We start from the raw sequence: 25,470 nt of genomic DNA, 5'->3' as shown, positions 1-25,470 counted from the left end.
CGTGATATAACTTGAATACTGTTAAAAGCGGCGTTAAAAGCAAACTTACTCACTCACTCACTCACTCACTCACGCTGTGGGGTGTTGTGACTTAATTTGAGGGGTGTGTGATTACACGCCATTTTGTGTACTGGTAGCTGAAGGCTCAGCAGAAAATCTCCCGTAGTGGTTCTTCGGCTGCAATGAGAAGAAGCCGTGTTTAAACATTGATCATCATACACATTATAAAGCACACAAATGGCGGGACTCTTGCTAATATGTTAAATAAGATTGCAAGATGCAATAAGTTGTGTTAGCACTTACCGTTCCTTCTTTTCTTCATCCCTGATGTAGAAGCGTTTTAGTAGTTCAAAAGCCACATGCAGCTTCAACATTTCGATGTTGAAGTCGTTAAGATAGAAGTACAGGTGTCTAAAAAGCTCCCAGTTGATATACATCTCTACTGCGAGATAGCATAGGAATCTGTGTGCGACTGGATACATGAAGGTGCGGTTGAGGAGGCAGATTGCTGCAGATTGCTGCAGATTGCTGCAGATTGCATTGTATGGTGGTAGGCTGGACGGTATTTGCACATAGACCGGTATTGATTTATATAGATTGTTTAGATACGGTTTTATGCAATTTAGCTAGATTACGGGGTGTGGTTGCATAGAATACGACTCTATAATTTTGTACTTAGTTAAACTTTGTGACACCCATCAGGTGAGAGGAAGTGAAAGGTGCCAGGTAATTAAATTAGCCGCGTGCACTGTTAAACTGTGCGAGACTGGACATTATGGGCCTAGATGTAAGTACATAATTACCGTATGTGTTTGGAGAATGACACTGACATGGTAAACCCTTCTGTTAACAGATGCTAAATCAAAAACCGTTGATGGGTTTATGTACATAGATATATACCAATTTGATAGCGGGTGGTTCCGTTTAATACTACTGGGGTGCCATGTTTAGGGATTAGTGGAGATCAAAAGATAATTGGGGTGGCATTTTTATGGATTAGTGAAGATTAAAAGATAACAAAATCAGCATGTGGTAGTTTGATAAATCACTTTTTAATGAGGCAGATGTACAGGGTGATGGGTTACGTAAAAGTGTAGTGGTAACCTAGCTACTTGCCTGATTATGACATCGTGCTTTGTTAACAGTTTAGTTACTGATCTCATAAACTCACGACTGACTGACTGGTAACCTCCCAAAACCCCTACATCCCATTTCCCCTACAGCTTAAGACAACAAAGTTCACGGTCCATGGCACTGCTAATCCCTAGTCTGTTACCTATTTCATACAATGGAACAACCCAAGAAACACGAATAGATTGAGATACATATTAAATTACGATTATGATATTATTCAAAGTTCATAATACATTATAATAAAATGTTCATTTTTCAAAATTCATAATACATCATAATAAATTTCATCTCAAATGTTCAATTCACTCTTTATCCCAGCCTGAGGAAATGGCCAACCGCATCTAGAAACTGCATTGGGGATTTCACCTCTCTATTCAACTCGTCTATTCAAGAGGGTTCTCCTCCTCTCTGTACACTCTCTTCCTGTCATCAAATAGGACTTGGGGCTTTCCTCTCTGTGACATAACAAACTAAACATAGCGAAGCCCAGACATGTTGATGTCATGTTAGTACTTACTTACTTACTTACTTACTTTGGAGATTTACCGTGCGCTTTCCGACTGATGCGTATTTCGCACACAGGCCCGGCCAGGCCATTTAATGTGTTTCCGAAAGGGGCGAAAGTGGTCTGTGCAACACAAGAGGGGGGTTTAGGGGTTGCCTATATAGAATTTGGGAATTTTGAGATTTGGAATAGATGCCGATGGGGTTGGGGAGGAGAACTAAGGGAGCTGGGTATGGAGGATGATTGTTTGTTTATGTGATTTTGATTTGGTAGGTTATTGTGTTTTTAGATGCGTTTTATTAGTTCCGTTTTGATTAAGAATACGCCTAAGGCCTTGAAGTTTTCTAGTTTATTTTGTGGGTTTAGTATTGCTTCTAGAGTGAGAGCCTTGTTTAGATTGAGGGTGGTTTGTAATGCGGTTCAATGTGTTAGGTAGTGTGTGCAGTGGATGAGTGCGTGTTCTGGGGTTTCTGGTTGTTTGCAGTGTGGGCAGTTACCTGTAATGTATTTTTTAATTTTTTTAGGTGTTTTTTTAGGTTATGCCATTTTTTGGTGCTTTTTTGCTTTTTTACGCTTTTAATTTCTGATTTTGAGCTGCGTAAGTTTAAGCTTATTTCTGTGATTTTGAGGGATAGTTTAGCTGCTTTATCGGCGTTTTCATTACCGTATATTCCTACGTGGGCGGGTATCCACAAGAAGGTTATTTGTTTGCCTGCCTTAGTTAGGTCGTTGGAGCTTTTAAGTATTTGATTTATTCATTTAGGTCGGTTTTTGGTATTTTTGTTTTGGAGGGCTTGTAGTCCACTTAGGGAGTCGGTAAGTGTTAGGATTTTTTTGTGGTTTTTGGATTCTTGATTATGGAGGGCTGAGGCCATGCCCATTAGTTCTGCCGTGAATATTGATTGGTTGTTTGACAGTCGGAAGGATTGTGTGGTTTTAGTTGGTTGTGTGGTATGGACTCCGAAACCTGTGTGTTTGGAGGTCGGATCTGAGGATCCGTCCGTGTAAATGTGACACCAATTTGGCCAATTTTCGTGTATGTATGCTAGTGTTGTAGTTTGAGCTATGTTTGGGTCGGTTTGTTTATTTATTTGGCTAGCTGGTGTTGTGTCTATTTTGGGTATTTTAAGTTTAGGGGTGAAGATATTTGATTGTTTGCAGTTTTGTTTAAGATTTTTAATTTGGTGTTCATTTAGGTAGTTTGTTATTCTTTGGGATATTGGGGTAAGTAAGGGGTGTTTACGAGCTAGAGCTTGGTTTTTGGGGCTGATGTTTTGGTTTATTAAGTTTTGGATGAGAGGGTTTGAATGGGACGCGGCCCAGAAATTTAAGCTTAGCTGTTCCCTGCGGAGACTTAGTGGCATTTCTCCTGTTAAGGCCTGAAGTGAGGTGTAGGAGGTGCCATGTTGGGTGCATGTAATCAGTTTGAGAGCCTGATATTGTATTTAGTCAAGTTTTTTAGATAGAGAGTTGTTTAGGTTGTTGTATATGGCGCAGCCGTAGTCTAGTTTTGATCTAATTAGTGATATGTGGAGAGAGAGGAGGGTATCTTTGGAGGCTCCCCAGTTAGAGCCAGTTAGACATCATAGGGTGTTTAGGTCTTTACTGCATTTAGTTGTTAGGTTTTGGATGTGAGCATCCCAGGTGAGATGTTCATCGAACATAAGTCCTAAGAATTTAGTTTGTTTTTGAAATTTGATTGTTTGATTGTTTAGCTGGAGGATTGGGGAGGCGGGTTTCATGTTTTTATGTTTGAATACTATTCCTGTTGTTTTTTCTGAGTTAAGGGAGAAGCCCTATTTGTCAGCCCATTGTTGTATTTTATTAAGAGAGTTTTGGAGTAAATTTTTGACCATTTTCATGCTTTTAGTGCGGATCCAGATGGCTCCATCATCCGCGAATTTTGATGTGTTTACTTTAGGGGATAGGCTCTCGAATAGATCGTTTATCATTATATTGAAGAAGGTGGGGCTGAGGATACTGCCCTGTGGAGTGCCATTTTCTAGGGGACATTGGTCGGATGTCATGTTAGTACTTACTTACTTACTTTGGAGATTTAACGTGCGCTTTCCGACTGATGCGTAATTCGCACACGGGCCCGGCCAGGCCATTTAATGTGTTTCCGAAAGGGGCAAAAGTGGTGTGTGCAACCCAAGAGGGGGCTTTAGGGGTTGCTTATAAAGAATTTGGGAATTTTGAGATTTGGAATAGATGCCGATGGGGTTAGGGAGGAGAACTAAGGGAGCTGGGTATGGTGGATGTTTGTTTGTTTATGTAATTTTGATTTGGTAGATTATAGTGTTTTTGGATGCGTTTTATTAGTTCCGTTTTGATTAAGAATACGCCTAAGGCCTTGAAGTTTTCTAGTTTATTTTGTGGGTTTAGTATTGCTTCTAGAGTGAGAGCCTTGTTTAGATTGAGGGTGGTTTTTAATGCGGTTCGATGTGTTAGGTAGTGTGTGCAGTGGATGAGTGCGTGTTCTGGGGTTTCTGGTTGTTTGCAGTGTGGGCAGTTACCTGTAGTATGTTTTTTAATTTTTTTTAGATCGTTATTTTGGTTGGTGTGTCCTGTTTGGAGTTTAGTGATTATTCTGTCGATTTTTTTTGATGGATGGAGAATTTTTGGTTTGGTTACTGGTTTGCTGAGTACTTTTTTTGATTTGGCTATTTGAGTTTAGATATAGGTTATGCCATTTTTTGGTGATTTTTTGCTTGTTTACGCTTTTAATTTCTGATTTTGAGCTGGGTAAGTTTAAGCTTATTTCTGGGATTTTGAGGGATAGTTTAGCTGCTTTATCGGCGTTTTCATTACCGTATATTCCTACGTGGGCGGGTACACACAAAAGGTTATTTGTTTGCCTGCCTTAGTTAGGTCGTTGGAGCTTTTAAGTATTTGATTTATTAATTTAGGTCGGTTTTTGGTATTTTTGTTTTGGAGGGCTTGCAGTCCACTTAGGGAGTCGGTAAGTATTAGGATTTGTTTTGTGGTTTTAGGATTCTTAATTATGGAGGGCTGAGGCCATGCCCATTAGTTCTGCCGTGAATATTGATTGGTTGTTTGACAGTCGGAAGGATTGTGTGGTTTTAGTTGGTTGTGTGGTATGGACTCCGAAACCTGTGTGTTTGGAGGTCGGATCTGAGGATCCGTCCGTGTAAATGTGACACCAATTTGGCCAATTTTCGTGTATGTATGCTAGTGTGGTAGTTTGAGCTATGTTTGGGTCGGTTTGTTTATTTATTTGGCTAGCTGGTGTTGTGTCTATTTTGGGTATTTTAAGTTTAGGGGTGAAGATATTTGATTGTTTGCAGTTTTGTTTTAGATTTTTAATTTGGTGTTCATTTAGGTAGTTTGTTATTCTTTGGGATATTGGGGTAAGTAAGGGGTGTTTACGAGCTAGAGCTTGGTTTTTGGGGCTGATGTTTTGGTTTATTAAGTTTTGGATGAGAGGGTTTGATTGGGACGCGGCCCAGACATTTAAGCTTAGCTGTTCCCTGCGGAGACTTAGTGGCATTTCTACTGTTAAGGCCTGAAGTGAGGTGTAGGAGGTGCCATGTTGGGTGCGTGTAATTAGTTTGAGAGCCTGATATTGTATTTAGTCAAGTTTTAGATAGAGAGTTGTTTAGGTTGTTGTATATGGCGCAGCCGTAGTCTAGTTTTGATCTAATTAGTGATATGTGGAGAGAGAGGAGGGTATCTTTGGAGGCTCCCCAGTTAGAGCCAGTTAGGCATCATAGGGTGTTTAGGTCTTTACTGCATTTAGTTGTTAGGTTTTGGATGTGAGCATCCCAGGTGAGATGTTCATCGAACATAAGTCCTAAGAATTTAGTTTGTTTTTGAAATTTAATTGTTTGATTGTTTAGCTGGAGGATTGGGGAGGCGGGTTTCAAATTTTTATGTTTGAATACTATTCCTGTTGTTTTTTCTGAGTTAAGGGCGAAGCCCCATTTGTCAGCCCATTGTTGTATTTTATTAAGAGATTTTTGGAGTAAATTTTTGACCATTTTCATGCTTTTAGTGCGGATCCAGATGGCTCCATCATCCGCGAATTTTGATGTGTTTACTTTAGGGGATAGGCTCTCGAATAGATCGTTTATCATTATATTGAAGAGGGTGGGGCTGAGGATACTGCCCTGTGGAGTGCCATTTTCTAAGGGACATTGGTCCGATGTCATGTTAGTCAGTTTCAAGTATCTATATACTAAACCTAGCCATCTCAACTGTAAATCGTCCATTTCAGTTTCTAAGTGTAATAATTTGTTCTTCCTATTGTTATTTTTTGTAATTTTTAAAAATTGTCTTCTCATCATATAGGCATCTTTCATTACACTTACATTATTTATTTTTTTTAAACTTCCCCTAGTCCCCTAAAGCTCTACCCCTTTCATTTCTACTACCTCTACTCCAGACCTTAATCTCTCCTTTAGGTGAGTTCATAATACCAGACAGGTAAATGCCGCGTGTTGTTTTAACTAATTGTAGGGGAACTGGGTTGTAGGGGAAATGGGATGTAGGGGTTGTGGTAGATAACCGACTGACTGATATAGAAGATTTAACGTGCGCTTTCCGACTGTAGCGTATTTCGCACACGGGCCTGGCCAGACCATTTAGTGTATTCCGAAAAGGGTGAAAGTGGTGTGTGCAACCAAAGAGGGGGCTTTTAGGGGTTGCTTATATTGAAGTTTTGGAATTTTTAAATTTGGAATAAATGCCGAGGTGGGAGGGAACTAAGGGAGCCGGGTGAGGTGGGTGTTTGTATGTTTATTGGATTTTGGATTGGTAGATTAATTAGTTTTTAGATGCGCTTAATTAGGTCTGTTTTGATTAGGAATACGCCTAGGGCCTTGAAGTTTTCTAGTTTATTTTGAGGGTTTAGTATTTCATCCTGAGTAGGAACCTTATTTAGATTGAGGGTGGTTCTGTGTGTTTGGTAGTGGGTGCAGTGGATGAGTGCGTGTTCTGTGGTGTCAGGTTGTTTGCATTTGGGGCAGTTGCCTGTGGTGTGCCTTTAAAGTTTTTTTAGGTGGTTATTTAGGTTAGTGTGTCCTGTTTGGAGTTTTGTAATTAATCTGTCAATTTTTTTTAGGGGTGTACGATTTTAGGTTTGGCAAGTGGTTTTCTGAGCACTTTTTTGATTTGGCTATTTGAGTTTTGATATTGATTATGCCATTTTTTGGTTATTTTTTGTTTGTTTACACTTTAAATTTCTGATTTTGAGATGGGTAGGTTTATGCTTATTTCTGGTATTTTGAGAGATGATTTAGCTGCTTTATCGGCGCTTTCGTTGCCGTAAATTCCTACATGGGCGGGGATCCACAAGAAACAAGAGGTCAGCCTGATGAACTTCATTCGTTGTAAAAATATCAAACTTCTTCCGCGGTATATAACACGTGTGTATTTATACGTTTTGCATCTTACCTTATCATGAGGAAGAAACAAGAGGTCAGCCTGATGAACTTCATTCGTTGTAAAAATATCAAACTGCTTCCGCGGTATATAACACGGTGCCGGTAAGTATATTTGCCACATCGCTTGTTTCTTTAACCAATCCTTGGCCACATCTTTAGATACCTTAGCCGCAGTGGCTAATTTTTGAAATGCTCCTATACCTTTCCAATATCCTGGTGGGCGATAGTTAATTTTATTCATTATTAATTAATATTCATGTTTCTTTTAATACGACTCATGACGATCGTTGAATCGCATCAGCATTTTGACATAAAGAAATTCCCTCTGTAGTAGCAGTATAGGTATTTAAATCTGGCTCCAGTGTTGTTGCGGCAGAATAACCATTACCTATACTACTTATCGTCAAAATTGCTATGCAAAATACTATTCCATTAAGAAACAGACCATCATTGGCCACTGACAAACATGGGAGCAGTATTAGAATAAGAACAAATAATTATACACAGTAAGACGTGATGATGTGTAAGCACACAGAAAAACCTAGATAGGTAAACCTGCACAACTTACTTTAAATACGATGTACTGTGACATTATAAAGCTGTATATAGGTAGATACAATACTAAGCTTCAGATGTAAACACATTTGATGATACATCTGGGTGTTTAAAGTTGATTTTGACAGCCAGGTCCAAGTCGGACCCAACACAAGCCAAACACTACTGATAGAAACTATGTTGAAAAGGTAGAGTGAAAAGGGCTTCGCTTTGAGCACTGTGTTTTCTTTAACTACCCCAATATGAGACAATAAAGTGGTAGATAGGTTGATATAATACTAGTCTTTAGATATATCAAGTGCTAGGACAGTTATTAACACGTGTCGTGTAAGCCCTATGACCTTCGCGAATATCCACTTCCCGAAAACATCCTGTGTTGGTTTAACATGAATTAGTAGAGGGATGCCCAACACGTTAATTAGTGAAAGAAGAGTAGTGAAAGCGTAGTCAAAACACTGTCTTTCCTACCCAGGACCCCTACACGCTAACAATCTCATCAAAGAAAACACACAGTCACGACACTGACTTTTCTACAAGGACTCACGGTATGTAGTCATAATTACCAGTTTATTACATTGTTGAAGATGCATTTTCATTCAAACTCAATTAAATGAGCAAAACTATACGTTTGTGGGCATTTGAGATCTGGCTAGATATGCACGTTTCGTTTTATTATTCTACAATCCGTTTTTAGTATTACCTGCTGGCCCGGCCCAAGACGGGCCAAAGTGTTATTGGCTATATACATCATTATCGGCGACCATACCTACATATTATTTATGCAACATACACACATAACATTATTGAACAATCACCAACCAAAAACGTGCACTATATTTGAGTAATTCGGAGTAAATCGCTTGAAAACCAGAAAGTGGAGCTGTTGGTAAGCGTCGCTGATCTAGGTAACATGTAAAATAGCAATCGTTAAACGAAATCAGATTTGAAACGTATCAAATACTTCTAGCTATCGTGATACCAATTTCCATCTGTCGGCATAGCGTTTATATTTTTGGGATAGTACTATATATAAGTAAAATCCACTTTATAATGTCACTGTTCATCGTATTTAAGCAGACACGTTGGTTGAAGTAGACCTCTTTTCCCTATACTCTCAACAGTTACGCAAGTTTTCGGTCCGACTTGGCCAGGGCTGTGAAAATCAAATCAAACCTGACATACGTATCATGAAATGGATTCACATCTATAGACTAGTATTATATCTACCTAAATACTGCTTTATAGTGTCCCAGATCGCGGTACTTAAAGAAAACAAGGTGCTCAAAGTGAAGACCTTTTCCCTCTACATTCTCAACATAGTCTCTATCAGAAGTGTTTGGCTTGTGTTGCAAAAAAAGTCTGTGGTTTCTGTGGATGAAACTAAGTTTGACAATGTTACAAATGATCAATTTCTTAGTCTTCATTAGGATTCCTCATCCTGTATCGAGGACAATTGTTTACAGTTAAGTAAAATTCTAATTAAGATTTCTTAAAGCTGTCACGGTGGCAAATTAAAATTCCGATATCATGGTACACAGTTCTATTGTAAAGTCAGATTGGGACCAAATCCGTGTTCGAGATGGTGCTTCGTATTTTTATCTCGAATTTGAAATAAGCGGTTAAATTTATATGCTTTGTTTGTTTGTTTTGTTGTTGAACGCCTCACTCAGCAATATGCCAGCTATATGACGGAGGTCATGCAAAAAAAAATCAAGTCTGGACCTGACAACCCAGTGATTGACATCACGAACATCAATCCACACAATTGCGATAAAATGACAACCATAGTCACCATTTAATATAAGCGTTGATTTGTTGCAGATCTGTTCTAACCCTGATCTTGACAGGTCCAAATCTATATGTATTCTTGTGGTCGGTCGTGATTGGAGAATAGGTTTGAGAGTTCGGTACACACATTAGTGGTAAATATCTCTCATGTTGTGACTGATAGGGACTTTGTCATGTTTTGAAGAAATGTCATCACTGTCAGGCTTTTGATGGTAAACAAAGCGAAAGCTTTGCCTCGAACATGCTACTTCCGGTCTCAAAATATATGCTTTACTGCTTTTCTTCTGATTTTCGTATTAATAACATTACAACGTTTCTTAAGGTTATAGACTCCAAGGATTCATTAAAGTGCATTTTAAGCACCTGAAATTGACAACTCACACTCACTCACCTAACGATTTATACTAAAAATAGATACGAGATTTGAATGACTGACAAATACGTACTTTCTTGTATTCTCATACATAAAACAGCAGTGAAAACATGATCTAACATGGCTTACTGTGGAATGTCTCTAGGATTGTAAACTGTCCGTATTATTCCAAATTGCATGCATACACATGTACATGTCTTTATTTGGTTTTGTGTCTATACCCGCTAACATATGTGGCAAGATACACCTTCCAGGATAGTGGACGATGAAGATACTGACGTAAATTTCTACAACATGTCCAAACATTCCCAAACAGACAGAATCATATGATTTCTTAAAGTCAATCCAGCACATCGTTATTGTCGTTTTGCCGTCTACGTCACCATTATCCTCCAAGGATAGTGGACGGTATGGACACTGACGTAAATGAGACCAAACTAGGCATACATGTTAAAATGATTTGGAATATTTGGAAATGTGTGCATTTTAATTAATACAAACATTATTTTAAGCGCCAGGAAACGTGATTTTTCTTGTCATGAATGGCGAGTATAACAACTTGGGAAGCTAGCTTGACATTTCGTATACGTAAGTACGGTCCTCATAGTGTCTTTGCCTTGTTTCTCCCGATTCTCATTAGTTTCAAAAGAAACAGATAAATGAGTCATACAATGATTTCATTGGATTTATCAAAAAGAACCTATCGGGTTTGTTCGCTTGGATACGTCTGACTCTGTATGTGGGCGTATTCCAAATAATTGTATATGTAATTATCATTTTCCATGACGCCCTCTACATATTCTGCGTCGTACCATTGATGGTCTTGGAGTCAAAACCAAAAAGGCGATCGTGCGATGACGGTAACAAGAGGATCGAACCATGCCTTAGATACTGTGTTTGTGTCAAGTTGAACATCCACTTTGATAAAAAATCACACATTGACGTTTTCTAGTGGGAAGTGACTGGTTGATGGTCGATTTGATATGGCACTTTGCTTTCAGACTTGTTTTCAGTCTTGACATGCTTCACAAGAGGATCTTCAGATAAATAAATATGTGCAATAGTGCACGATTGAATTCAATCATGAAAGACCTCCTTGTTAATCACGCCATGGTCCCCGACCTCGTCATACCAAAAGATGTTAACATATGGTGATCATCATCATTATAAACAACTATCATCATCATTATCATTATAATGTTTATGTTCCCGTAGATGCAGATCCTCCTAAAGCTGTGTGTTTCAGTCTGGGTGCTAGTGTTGGATGCAGGAGCACAGGTCGACAGTAAGTAGCCTGCTATTATTTCTACTTTGGTGTGTTGTGTTTCTAGGTCTTTTTCGATCAGGTCACTGGGATGAGAACTAAACCATTTTAAAATTGTCTATTTCTTAAATGGTATTTATGAGAAACTGGAATGTTAAAAAGTGTAGACATACATATTTTATGTTTTTATAAATAATTCTGAAGACTTACGTGTGAATATCAGAGGATAATTAAGAAAAAATAAACCTGGACGCTGTGTCACATTCCTGTCTTTTAGGCTTGACTGTATTAGATGGTGTATTAAGGAGCGCCTTCAAATCAAAATAAAATGCCAAAGTCCTACAACCTAGAAGGCAGCATGTCACTTTATACCTTAAACTGAAAATAAAGTTATATATTTAACTTTTAGGATAATAATCAGACAATGTTGTTTTTCTCAGTTTGTGGTAGTGGACCAGTGCTAGTTGCCAACTCAACGCCCCAGACACTCCAGAACACAGATGGGTTATCTTCACAATGTACAGTACAAATCACCGTGCCAGCTGGTTCCTCTTTGAAACTTGATTTTACCAGATTTAATTCCTCGGCCGATAGTATTGAGCTATTTGCGAATGGTGAGTGAAAACACAAACGTATCGTGAAAATTGCTTAGTGGGCAGAGAAGGGGTGTAGTGGGCAAGGTGTTCGCCTTGAGAGTTGTTCAATTGTTCAATCTCCTGGCCGTGTCATACCAAACGATTTTTAAAGATGGCACCTCTGTTTCCTTGCCTGGATCCCGCCACACAGGGAATAACACAAGGACGGGTCGACTCAGAGTCAGTGGATTGTGACTGAGTGAGGCTACCGTGTTAAACTGCGGCATCTCAGTGGGCGAGCACAATAAAACCAGTATAATTCCAGGCTAGTACAAGCAGCAACACACACGTGCAGAAACGTTGCTATATTAATGGAATAATCTTGACAGCGACGTTATAATTCATTTCCCCAGTGGGGACCCGGGGTCGAATAGAATGTGTCCTCAGCACCTCATTGCTGGTTGTAAGAGGCGACCGAATTGGGCAACTTGTTTGCCATGGGTTGCGCCCCTGTGTCGGTGGAGGAAGGGAGTCTGGTGGTTGAAGGCACTGGAGCCAGGAACAGGTGTTCCTTTTGCCCAACACTTCACTTTGATCCTTTCTTCATCTAGACGGGTGGTAGAATGGGCCCGGTTCTATCAATCGGCTGGTCATACCGTGCTCTGTGCATTTCAATTTTGATTATATAAGTGTATCACACAGTAAATGTGGTACATGACAACCTTGCCTAGAGTCCTATGCCAGAAAGCAGTGGCGCATTGGCCAAACTGGCATTATTGACCTCCAGGTTCCAATTGTCTTCAAATGACTGTTAAAAGGCAGAACCAATCTGACTTTTATTCTGTGTGACATTATTAGCTACCTATGTTGATATAGCTTGCGTATAGCACGCCTGTAGCCCTATAGTGTATGTTGACACTCCATGGTGGGTGGGGAGTAGGGTTGTCACATATGTTTTCTTTCGTCATGGCTTCTCAACAAATCTCTGGTTCTCGTTACAAAAGTAATTGAAGGCACGTTGACACAGATCTAGTTTCAACTTCTGATGATTTGCCAGTGCCACCATCGTTGGATCCAGGACTATCTCATACAGATTACCAGATAACTGTTCAATCTTACAGCAGAAACGATTCTACTTCAACAGCACTAAAATATATCAACAACCAAACTAAACATTAACAGTTAATCAGTTTTTCAGATTCTCTATTTTGTCTTCCACACATGTTCTGTTTGACTATAGATTTATCCATCACAAGGGATAACTAAATGTATTTCAAGACATCATATATACACATGCACAAAAGTTAAGCGCCACCATATTTTAGTCTCTTGATTTCACGTGTGGGAATCAGAAATACGAAATATACTAGTTGTAAATCTTTTTCTGTGATACGTTCAGTTATTTTACTGTCCTTCGTGGGGCGGTCGGGGGTAGCCTATTGGTTAAAACGTTCGCTCGTCACGCCGAAGCCCCGGGTTTGATTCCCGACATTGGTACAATGCGTGAAGCCCATTTCTGGTTTCCCCCGCCGTGATATTGCTGGAATACTGCTAAAAGCCGCGTAAAACCATACTCACTCACTCACTCACTCACTCCTTCACTACTGTCCTTTTTTTGGCCAGTGAGGTTCCAGGGACAGATTACTATATCCCCAGCAATATATACATGGTTGTCTACTAAAACTAACCGGGAGGTTCTGTTGTTGTAAAATGCTGCTTAAACAGGTCCACATCGGATTGAGTACGCTTCACTCATGTTTCATTGCTGTGTAATTTTGTATTCGTATTCTTGTCATCTTCTCTGTCACCACTGTGATTTGGAGAATATACATCGCTGCGAGTGAATGATGATGTCAGACAACATTAATCAATATAAAATTATGCACATTATCCCTACAAAATAGCCGTGCCATTGAGATAGATTGTGCTCGATTTTAAATATTGTTCATTCTTGTATAGATTCGTCAGTCAACGGCGTGTGGTTTGCAGCAGTCAACGTAAATGCGTTAAACGGCAGAGGCGCACCCACCTACGTTTACCATGGATCTGTCTACATCAGAGTTAATTTCTTATTCGCAAATTCGACATTTGTCATGACGTATCAAGAGGTAGACTTCGAAGAGAACAGTAAGTCGTAGCCATAGTGTTTAGTATTTGGGAAACTGGGGGCCCATTTGTATTAGGTTGTATATTTGACAGGATCCGCTGATCACAGACAAAAAGAGATTCACCTGATTATGTTTAAACCTTTGGTGTGTTCATTGTAATTCCTGCATTCTGATTAGCTGAAATGGTCACGTGTTCAATTGTATTCATTTCCAAATGAATGTAAAAACAATAAGCCATGCCCACCGAGGATGACTACTTTCACCACTACGGAATATGTGGGAATCCCAATTTTGCTGTTGATGGAATTGCCTTTCTGCTCACCTGTATTATCATGCGCGGGGCTTGTGATCTTAAGTCATGCATTCATCATCCAAACTTGATTCATGTCACGTCACAATATGTATTCCTACGCAGGACATTTTAATCAATCTCGTAATATTTTGTGTCTCCTTTGATTAATATAACTGTTTTTCATTAATTGGGTATGCATAACACATAATGTAATATCGAACCTATTTATAACGATTGATTCTTTTCGGTCCATTTTGAGGTATGACTAAGAATACCGATGTGCAAACTTTTGCAAGAATCCACTGTGCCCCAATGAACCAAAAAAACACAGAGTTAATCATTGAGTAATCACTCTACTATCAGTACCCAACTAGGGCTCGTGCGCGTCCCCAGTTTGTCAACCTGCATCAATTCCGGCTTTTTCTCTTCACTCACTCATTCTCTCACGTTAACAAGGATATATAACCCCAAAACGAGGTCCGTCACAAAATTGTTTTCACAACATGTTAACTTAAAATGGGAACTTGAAACAGGTTAAAGGTGTGGTATTTTTAATCCAGAGTAACAAGCTAGATTAGCTCAGTGATCTTAGGGGAGGAGATGTGGTCATTATTTGCATGAAAGACATCATACCCAATGTATGGATACGATAGGGGTTTCCTTACAGTTTTTTTAAGTTATCAGAACAATTAGTGAAGTATCATTTTTAATGACCATGTACCTTGTTGTATGTGATGACAAGAGAATAATCACCAATAAGTCATATTCTTGTGTCATACTTCTCAATGGATGATTTCAGTCAAACTCATGTAAAAGAAACACTCAAAACCAGTTTCTTTCCAGCCAAAACATAGGCCACAAAATAGAACATTTTTGATGTTTTTCAGCGTGGGTTAAGTCAGTGCATGATGTTGTCATTGGTAGAATGCTCAAACCTAAAAAGAGGAAGCGGAATTGGAATAAACCCTGTCCCAAGACTGTCTACCCTACAAGAAAAGTCACGTTTTGATCTTAATCAGCCCAGGGCCCTCATCCCTTTACAAAAGCCCAGACAGTGAATGGGACCGCTCCAAGGAAGCGCTACCTACTCGAACTCACCGAGAACGTTTTGGAGAATGTGAAGACTCCCCAACACTGCAGCATTCTGCATTATCCAGATTGGCAAAGGCCTGTATTCCTGGCAGAAAACCCATGTACTCGCCCAATGTCAGATAATAGATTGGGAGGTGCCAAACCTAAGGCACCGAGAACAATGGGGAGTCAGACAGCTTGGTACTTGGGATGCAAGCGTGACATTGCGAAAGTAAGGTCTGCATATTTGCCATGTTTTCCTCAATCTTGTCAATAACATTAGTGTCAAAAGGGACAGAAAATTCAATGATATAAATGATTACATTGGATTTATCAAAAAGGACGAGATCAGGTTTGTTGGACTGGATACGGGCCTATTCCTAAGAATTTTGTATTTATCATTTTCCATGACGCCCTCTACATATTCTTGGCCGAACCGTTGATTGACCTCTGTGTCAAAACCACAAGCATGGCGAAGACGGTAATACAATCATCGAGCCACTCCTTCATGTCGCTCAAGATAATGTTTTTGTGCCAAAGCTTGTCATCCACTGACAATGTGTTTGACAGTCTCATTAATTTCATTACATAATCTACATTTCACACTAACATTTTGATGCAAAATCCTATATTGACGGTTTCGAGTGGAAGTGACCGATCTTGAGCAGCAAACAGAAAGGCTTCTGTTTTAATTTTTCAGGCCAGACGACTTCATTCATGTGAAGGACTCTTCAGGGTTGCTAATTTTCTGAACACACTGCACATAAACTCGATGCAGTGCTCGTTCCGTTAGCCTCCCCTTGAAAAAAACAGAGTCTGGGCCGATTTGATATGGCACTTCACTTGGTTTACACCCATTTCTGTACCGTTCAGCAGTACAGAAGCTTTAGCAAAATCAACATTGACATTGAGATTATGTCCCACATCGTTGGCTCGTTTACGAATACGGTGGAATGCTTTCTTTTCATAATTAGTCTTGACATGCTTCACATGAGGATCATGAGACAAATAGATGTGTGCAAAAGTGCAAAAAAACATTGTATCCTGAAGAGCCTCAACGTTAATCAAACCACGCCCTGTCATTACGATTGGTAAATATAAGCGATTGAGGGAAGAGTGAGGGGTAGTTGGATCTATTGTCTGACATGATGCTTCGTGTGAGAGTGTCAATACCGTCAATATTCTTGTTTCGTCTAATAACAACACCAACAGGATATGGGGTACAGCATAAGTATTTGTGGCTTTTACTTCAGCTCTGAACTCCAGATTTTCTTGAGTCTACATTTGTACTCTGCCCGAAGTTTTTTCTTGATACAGGCATTCTGGAGTTTGTCCCTAATCTGCTTCCCTGAGTACGTGTAGGCCTGACCTTTCACGAGATGGTCAATAAACCCCCCTCCACCCTCTTCCCCCAGGTATACGGACTGATCTTAACATTTCTACCTTGCCACGTTCCAAATGAAGAATGTTTCATTTGTCGAGTGCAAAGGACATGCCGATATCATTAGAAAAGGACTCGACAATCAATGAGGCGAAGGTGCCATGTCTGCATCAATGCATGAACTGGACACACTCGCTACTGACCATGGGAACTTGCTTGTGAACCCTCTCTTGTGTTGTGGCTCATTTGCACATGCCAGGTTCCCTGTTCTTATGGACTGTTGACCGTTACCACACCTTGAGACATTTGGGTAAGCTCTATGTATGAACTACCCGATAAACTGCACGACTGGTCGACAAAGCTACAATCAAAAACAAAATGCCCAATTGTTCTCGAGAAGTATAGCGTAATTTCACCTTGAATTGGCAATTGTAATGGCCAGTGCTTGATACAAATGAGCATTATTGATAAGGGACAGACGAAAGCATCTATTTAACCTGACTGCTGTAGGCTGAGTGCACTGATTGTTCTCTGGCGTTGATGTCTGGAATTATATTCATTGCAAGGGTAATAAAACCCGATGCAAATGAAAGTGTATCACTTTCATGACTATATTACTATGTGTGCCATATGTCTGTTGCAGTCTGTACTCTACCGAGTCTGGTTCCTGCTGACACCACTGTCCAGGAAGTTGTGACGCCCAACTTCGGGAACGGTCCTTATTTTGACAATGCAGATTGCGAAGTCATGATCAAAAGTAGCATCACTGGTGCGAGGGAAGTAAAGGTGGAAGTTATGTCTTCCCATTTTGAGTGTTGTTGTGACGGTGTACGAATATGTGACGGTAAGTATATAGAGGTTATCACGCGAGTGTTTTGGGGGATGGAAACTATACTTTATTAAGAATATGCATTCTATTTAGCGAGACTTGGTGAACTAAATACATAGCGTTTATTCCTTATACCTAGGGCATTACTAGAGATGAAAAAAATACAGAGGGTATCCCCAGAGATGGAAGTAAGACGGAGGGTATCCCCTGAGATAGAAGTAAGACAGAGGGTATCCCTACAGATTAAGATAAGACAGAGGTTATCCATTGAGATGAAGGTGACGGGGGGTATCCCCTGAAATGGGAGTAAGATGGAGGGTATCCCCTAATATGGAGGGAAGGCAGAGGGTATTCCCTTAGATGCAGATAAGACGGAGGGCCTCTATAGAGATGAAGGTAAGACAGATTGTATCCCCAGAGAAGAAAATAAGACAGCGGGTATCCCTTGAGATGGATGTAAGGCAGATGGTATCCCCAGAGATGGAAATAAGACAGAGGGTATCCTTAGATATGAAAGTTCGAGGCAGGATATCCCCAGAGATGTAAGTAAAATGGAGGGTATCTTCAGAGATGGATTTAAGACGGGGGTTATCACCTGAGATGGGAGTAAGACAGAGGGAATCCCCTGAGATGGGAGTAAGACAGACGGAATCCCCTGAGATGGGAGTAAGGCGGAGAGTATCCCCTGAGATGCAGGTAAGACGGAGGGCCCCAATAGAGATGTAGGTAAGACAGAGGGTATCCCCAGAGAAGAAAACAAGACAGAGGTTATCCCCTGAGATGGAAGTGAGACAGAGGTTATCCGCTGAGATGGGAGTAAGACGGAGGGTATCCCCTGAGATGGGAGTAATACAGAGGGTATCCCCTGCGATTGGAGTAAGACGGAGGGAATCCCCTGAGATGGGAGTAGGACAGTGGTTATCCCGTCACCCCTGAGAGGGTAGTAAGAGACAGGGTGACCTCTGAGTTGGGAGTAAGCGAGAAGGTATAAACCTGAGATGGGAGTAAGACAGAGAGTATCTCCTGACATTGTAGTAAGAGAGAGGGTATCCTCTGAGATAGGAGTAAGAATGAGGGTATCTCCTGAGATGGGAATAACACAGCGGGTATCCCCAGAGATGGGAGTAGGACAGAGGGTATCTTCTGAGATGGGCATAAGACAGAGGGTATTTCCTCAGATGGGAGTAAGACAGAGGGTATCCCCTGAGATTGAAGTAAGACAGAGGGTATCCCTTGAGATGGGAGTAGGACGGAGGGTATCCCATAAGATGGGAGTAAGACAGAGGTTATCTCCTCTGATGGGACTAAGACAGAGGGTATCTCCTGAGATGGGAGTAAGACAAAGGTAATCCCTACATATGAAGTACGACAGAGGGTATTCCCTAAGATAGAAGTAAAACAGAGGGTATCTATCCCCTGAGATGGAAGTGTGACAGTGGGTATCCCTTGAGATGGGAGTAAGACTGAGGTTATCCCCAGAGATGGTAGTAAGACAGAGTGTATCTTCTGAGATGGGAGTAAGACAGAGGGTATCCCCTACGTATGAAGTAAGACAGATGGCATTCCCTGAGATAGAAGTAAAATAGAGGGTATCTATCCCCTGAGATGGGAGTAAGACGAAGGGTATCCCCTCAGATGGAAGGAAGACAGAGGGTATCCCCTGAGGTGGAAGTAAGACAGTCCGTATCCCCTAAGATGGAAGTGAGACAGTGGGTATCCCCTGAGATGGTAGTAAGACAGTCGGTATCCCCTAAGATGGAAGTGAGACAGAGGGTATCCCCTGAGATGGTAGTAAGACAGAGGGTATTCCCTGAGATGGAAGTGAGACAGAGGGTATCCCCTGAGATGGGAGTAAGACAGATGGTATCCCCTGAAATGGGAGTAAGACGGAGGGTATCCCGTCAAATGGGAGTAAGACAGAGGGTATCCCCTGAGATGGCAGTTAGGCAGAGGGTATCCCCTGATATGGGAGTAAGACAGAGCATATCCCATGAGATGGAAGTGAGACAGAGGGTATTCCTTTAGGTGGGAGTAAGACGGAGGGTATCCGCCGAGATGGAAGTGAGACAGAGGGTGTGACTTGAGATTGGAGTAAGACTGAGGTTATCCCCAGATATGGGAGTAAGACAGAGGGTATCTTGTGAGATGGGAATAAGACAAAGCTATCCCCCACGTATGTAGTAAGAGAGAGGTATTCCCTGAGATGGAAGTAAGAGAGAGGGTATCCCCTGAGATGGGAGTAAGACAGTCCGTATCCCCTGAGATGGGAGTGAGACAGGGGGTATCGCCTGAGATGGTAGTAAGACAGAGGGTATTCCCTGAGAAGGAAATGAGAGAGAGGGTATCCCCTGAGATGGGAGTAAGACAGGTGGTAACCCCTGAGATGGGAGTAAGACGGAGGGTATCCCGTGAGATTGGAGTAAGACAGAGGGTATCCCATGAGATGGAAGTGAGACAGAGGGTGTCCCTTGAAATTGCAGTAAGACATAGGGTATCCCCAGAGATGGTATCTTGTGAGATGGGAGTAAGACAAAGCTATCCCCTACGTATGTATTAAGAGAGAGGGTATCCCCAGAGAGGAAGGTAAGACAGACGGTATTAGCAGCGATAGTATTTAGAGAAGGAAGTAAGATGGAGTCTATCCACAGGCTTTAAAGTAAGTCAAGTGAAAGCCAAAATTGCAGTTTGGAGGGACTTCAGTCTCATTACATTCTCATCTTTTACTCCGACGCGATACATTTTCGCGTGAAGATGGCCACCACAACGGGTCCACCTTTTACTCACTGTCGAAGCTTTTAAATCGGAACCACATGAAAACAAAGTAGCACCACCCTAATATATTGTTGTTAATATTTCATAAATTCCGTCGTTTGAGGGTATTGGCATGTATCAAAGGGCGTATCATGAAGAGTATATCTGGATTTTGTGTGGGTTTTCATTTGCTAAGATGAACATTTCCGAATCGAGGTGTTTAAAACAGAATCATTTAGAAAGCCGGCGGGTGATTGGCTCAATAATCCACAATCCGTCGTTTACATTGGACTGTCAAAGTTTGCTCAGGGTTCTCATATGATGTCCCCTTCTTTGGAGTGAGCGAGTGTGTTTGGTTTTACACCGCTTTTAGCAATATTCCAACAATATCACAGCGGGGGACACCAGAATGGGCTTCATACATTGTACCCATGTGGCGAGCGAACGCTTTAACCACAAGATTACCCCTTCCCTCGATCTCCTTTGGAAATGTGATTAGATTTACATGTGTAGTATCTGATTACAATATCTGATTTTAAAACGGTATACCATAATCTACACGCGATAAACACGATGTTTTCTTTATTTCTTCTTCAGATGACGGCTGTCTTAATTTGTGTTATACATCCAAAAGGATCTTCCATGGAAGCAGTGTTAGCATTCGTCATTGGTCAGATTACTCTTAGGGTTACACTGGTACGAGATTAGAGTACACCGTAGGTAAATATCTTCTTTATTATCTTATTTATCCCCTCCTTTTTCAAAAGTAAACATAGTATATGATTAAAATTAAAAATTTATTTCTTCCAAACTGTAAGATCTGTTTAAAAATGTTAAATATCCATGTATTATGTATATGATTTCTTGAAAATAAATATATATATATATATATACTCTTCAAAATAAGAAAAAGAAAGCCAGATTTCTGTGAGGTCGCCAAAATGTTGTGGAAAGAACATTTGGTCATTGTAATCCTCTCAGTTATCGGTACATAGGAAAAGTCCAAGGTGAAGGTCAGGTACCATCAATAACGCGTATTTCCCCCTGACATCTGCCCACGGAAGAGACGAGTTTGCGAATCACATCCTTGGGTATGTGATTCGGTAGCCCACACTCTACCTGCAACGCAAAAGCCAACTCCTGCAACGTCTGGGGTTGTGGTTGACGTCGGCGAAGCCGTCTATCCAAATGAAACTCTATCGGTTTCAAATCTGGGGTTCTGGAGGGCCAGGGGAGAACATCAGTGTTTGTGTTGTATAGACAGGATCTTGTGATCCGTGATGTCCTCTTGGAATACACCTTTGCCGTTGGTTGCGTTGATGTATTTTTGAGCCGTAAGTTTGCCCTGGATAGGCACCAAAAATGTCCTGCCATGATGAGAGATAACCGCCCACATCATAATGCTACCCCCACCAAACATGTCCACTTCATGTACGCAGTTTACGGCGTAACGCTCTCCCCGACGTCTGTAGACCCGTGCTCTTCCATTCCCTCGATGGGGGAGAAATCTCGATTTGTCGCTGAACCAGACATCTCTCCATCGCAGTTAACCACCAATGCAGACGTTGTTGGCGATGTTGTCGACTCAATATGACGCGTCGAACAGAACGTTTTGCTCGTAGACCTGCTGCTCTTAAATGGTTTCGTACGGTCTGGTCGGAAAATCTGTGCAGTCCGGGTCTTTCTGATGCGGTTGAAGTGGATGTGATCGTCTTTTCACGTATGTGGCGCAGTCGAATGTAGCGATCTTGGGCGGGGGTGGTTGCTCTTGGGCTTCCCGAACTTGGCCGATCACGTGTTGACCCATGCTGTTGAAACCGATCCTATAGCCTTGTGATGGTGCTGGGTGCTACATTGAAAACACTGGCTTCAGCTGATCGTGATTCCCCTGCTAGCAAGCGGCCTTTGTCGCAGTTTCTTTGCACTTCTGTTAATCATGGCATGTTGTTGAGCAGTCACTGTTCGATTGACGCAGATGCCAGCCAATAAAAAATCTGCATTTTAATACCGTTCATAGTACTGCTGCACGTGCAGCTCCAAGGCCCTTTTTTTACTGCACTGGGTGCGTTTTTCCGAATCGTACGTGTTTCCCGACTAATGGTTTGCATGTCCTGGTTGTGATCATTTTGATCCGGGAAATTTGTCACTGACACTATAACACATTAAACCGCTTCATTTTGCACATCTTGGTCCGTAAATGTTGCTTTTATGGCCAACAATATCGGTTTTGTGTTTCTATTTTTGAATATTATTATAATATAATATAATTCTGATTGGCTTGCGCTGTTCCGACGCACGGCGGCCTTCGAAAGGGGGACGAGCCGTCTTGTAGGTTACGGATACCCTCTCACCACATGTCTATTCCCGTTTCTCGTTTGCACAAAACATATGTCCTTGTTACATTGTAGCGTTAGCGTATTAGAACAATTAGAACATATACCTCGTATGGTGGAGTAATCCAGTTATATCACGGCGTGTCAGCTTAATGTGGGAGGAAAGCCAAAAGTGATGCAGGTGCCAGACGTTTACCCCTGGGTATGGTGTATGGTGTAGCACGGGTATGGTGCTGAGAAACCTAGAAAGATAATCGGGGCGATTCGTGGGTCACGACGGTGATGGTCATCACGTGACGATGTAAAACCGTCGAACCGAGGCTTGTTCCAACCTCGGCGCGTTGTGCGTGTTTTAGTCGTTACGAGGTGAGTTAAAATTAGGTTTAACGTCGCGTCAAAGATTATTGCTGCTTGTTCTTGTCCAGACTGATGCCGATTTATAGTGCTAGCTCACTGAGATACCATGCCGCAGTTTAACATGAATATCCCACTCAGACACACTGTACTGACTCCGAGCCGACCAGTCCTTGTTCTAGCCCCTGAATGCAGAGCGCCAGACAGGGTAAAAAGAAGAACCATCTTTTAACGTCTTTTGGAATGACGCGTCCGGGGATCGAACCCCGGACCTTCTGCTCTTCGGGAGGGTGCTCTACCACTACACCACAGAGGGGGTCTGGTCGTTACGAATAATAATGACGAAGAATAACGACCCCCGAAGCAATGGACATAGCGAATCCTAGTGGTATGATTTACGTTGTTCTTACTCATATTTCCGCTTTATGACGGCGGTCTGACGTAATCGAGTCTGGACCAGACAATCAAATATTTGCCATAATGGGCATGAAAACAAACGCAACTGGGATACGACGACATACAATTCAGTGAACATGCCCAACAGATCCAATTAGTTCCCTTTACAACAGGCATTGATTGCTGAAGAAAACTTCTAACCTGGATATTCAAGGGAGAGGGAAGATGAAATGGGTTTAAGGTCGGGTTTCAGATTATTGGACATATATAGCAAAGTGTTTGCGTGTGGCAGCTTTCATTAGTCCGGATTTCAGTCGGTTTTATAGTGCAGGCCCACTGAGATATGCTGCTGTTGACCAGTCCTTGTTCTCGTCGAGCGCCAGGCAGGGTCACAACAAGCACCATCATTTAACATATTTTGGTATCATGCCGCACTCAACAATATTCCAGCTATATGAGGGCGGTATGTAAATATTCGACCCCACCTCCACCCCTACCAAACAAACAAAGAGGTATTGTCCTTGTGTGGATCAAGCCTTTATTTCATGTACTTATATTAGACGTCCGTTTCAGATTTTACTGACTGGACTCCGTGGAAGAGCAACGCCTGTTACTGTGACTGTACCACCAAACAACGCCTTGTCGACGACACTAGAACAAGGACTTGCCTCAAGGACAGCTGCATTGGCGAGACTAACCAGAAACGAACCCGTGTCTGCAGAACCACGTGTAAGGATTGCGTCCTCGGGAATTAGGTAAAGCTTATGAACAATACAATATTTGGTTCCAGACAGGATATGTTTAGGACTAATGCATGTAGGAAGAGCAGTTCAGTGGGTATTTTACACAACACAAGTTGTCACAGGATATCCAGCATGTTTCGCGTGGACATATGTTCTTTGAACAAACACGGGAACACATGACACACCAACAGAGAGTTTTAACACCATTTTGATCACTGATGTGGCAAAGTGTGAAGTGTCCTACACCTGCCTAACACAACACTTCCTGAAAGCGCCACCATTGCTATAACCCGGATCAAACAACCTCTGATAAAGAGTCTCATGACACTGTTTGAAATCGTCGTAGAAAGAACACATTCAATTGCACCGCAAAGGTGAAATCACACCAGATGCTGTCGCTGATCGTCACAAAGAAAATCTGGCTTTTGGAAATTTGAAATAAAAGCTCTGGTCATGGTCTTGTGTATACATGCTTCTGAATACTTTACATGTATTGTCATTCTAAATCGTAATGCATACATCTCGAATGCACAGAACACATCATATGTAAAAAGAAAATCATGTTATTTTCTTTCTGTACTAAAGTCTCTTCTAAATGACTTTATAAACTTCAAGTGACGGTATGCTTTTCTTGTCGGGCCGGGTTATACCTCTTAAAAGTAAAAACCCGGAAATCATGTTAAATCCGAGAGATAGCTTCAATATGTGTACAGATTATGGAAATATTAACGTGTAAGCCGGTGTGCATACCGCGTTGAGGATTTACGCAAAGCCTGTACGCCCGTTTATAACTACATAGCCCGAAGTAAATACATCAACAAAAATAACTTCACAGACTGCATATTTCACCAGGAACAAACACAAACTGTAAACAATAATTATCATTGGCAACAAGTGATCAAATATGTAACTGTTTTTGTTTTTCTAACTTATCAGACATTGATATGTGCAACAGCATTTTAACAGATTCTACGTTTCTGAGAGCAATAGGCGAGAGGCGTTGTATCCATATGAGATCAGTCTTCCTAGTGTGGTACTAGTCAATCTCTGGATTTTTTAACGATTTTTATTGAATCTTGTGAAAAATTATTTTTGTCTGTTTTGTATAACTGAAGACGCCCTTTCATATTTTACAGTTCCGGTCTGAGAGAATTCAAAGAATGATATTCTGTAAATGGATTCAAGATATGGTTGCGCATTCATCACTGACTAGAGAGGGATTCACAAAGCTGAAAATGTTTCGGTGCAAATACTGATATTTGAAAGTATTTCTAGGGGAAAATGAACACGGTATCTGCTTATATTATTTGAAGACATGTCTATCTTGGAATGCCAACGACTTTTTGCATTTTGCTTTCTTTTAACTTGCTTTCGGGATTTACAAAGAAATAAAGCAAATGGTATACGTCTCCTGGCCTTCTTGGATTTGCTGTTGTGGACAAGTGAGTTAATATTAGTTATTCTGTCATGACATAAAAGAATGTTTGGGGTATCACGGGGCATCAAATGGTATCTAGTGGTATAGTGTCCGCCCGGAGAGCGGAAGTCGCGGGTTTGATCCCCGGTCACGTCATACCAAAAGACGTTAAAAGATGGTACTTGTTGTAACCCTG

General features: G+C 41.2%; 1 pseudogene; it reads left to right on the top strand.

Annotated features, from left to right (window-relative positions):
- Window positions 1–706: 706 nt before the first annotated feature.
- LOC139447256 (uncharacterized) lies at window positions 707–25,266 on the top strand (annotated as a pseudogene).
- The last annotated feature ends 204 nt before the right edge of the window (window positions 25,267–25,470 follow it).

Source organism: Haliotis cracherodii, unplaced genomic scaffold (genome assembly GCF_022045235.1).
Source record: "Haliotis cracherodii isolate W230 unplaced genomic scaffold, xgHalCrac1.p SCAF_7, whole genome shotgun sequence".
In the NCBI taxonomy this organism is placed as follows: domain Eukaryota; kingdom Metazoa; phylum Mollusca; class Gastropoda; order Lepetellida; family Haliotidae; genus Haliotis; species Haliotis cracherodii.
This window is presented reverse-complemented; position numbering and strand designations above follow the sequence as displayed.